The following is a 783-nucleotide window of genomic DNA, read 5'->3' as shown; positions in this document are numbered from 1 at the left end:
CACAGCTCCTCTCCATCACTGCTCCTCTGCCCCCAGCTGCCCTCGCTCAGTCACAACCCTTTTATTATTGTTCATTCGTTTCAGTTGTGTCCACCTCTTCATGACCTGATTTGGGGTTTTCTTGGCAAAGATAGTGGACTGGTTTGCCATTTCTTTCTGCAGCACATTTTACAGAGGAGGAAACTGAAGCAAACAGGGCTAAATGACTTGCCCAGGGTCACACAGATAGTAAGTGTCTAAGGCCGAATTTGAAATTAGGTCTTCCTGACTCCAGGAGTGCTCTATCCATTTTGCCACCTAGCTGCCTTCATATTTAACCCTAGACTAGCACATATCTGGGAAGTCTACTTTTGCTATCATTCAGTGTATGCTGAAGGAAGATATTCATTTTAATATCAGCCTGAGCAAAATATTCTTCAGTGAAGGTCTGGATCATAGTGTTTGAAACTAGAGATCATATCTCCTCCTGGCCCTGACTTCAAAACTAAGCCCCTTCTACTGCTGGCTCATCCTAGAACCTTCCTCAGAGCCTGGGGCCTCCCCACCCTAGGACAGCCTTCCACCCTCTCAGCATTCTGTCGACTGGATGTTTCGTACTAGATGTCTGTAGTCATCTCAAGTTCAGCATGTCTAGACTAGAACTCTATCTTTTCCCTCCAAACCCACTCCTCTTCTGAACTACTATTGCCAAGGGCACCCTCATTCTTCCAGTGGCAGAGGTTGACGACCTCAGTAGCATCCTTGACTCCTCACCCGAACTCACCCTAGATATACGTTCAGTTG

Source organism: Vombatus ursinus, unplaced genomic scaffold (assembly GCF_900497805.2).
Source record: "Vombatus ursinus unplaced genomic scaffold, bare-nosed wombat genome assembly UNPS02014801.1, whole genome shotgun sequence".
NCBI classification, from domain to species: domain Eukaryota; kingdom Metazoa; phylum Chordata; class Mammalia; order Diprotodontia; family Vombatidae; genus Vombatus; species Vombatus ursinus.
This window is presented reverse-complemented; position numbering follows the sequence as displayed.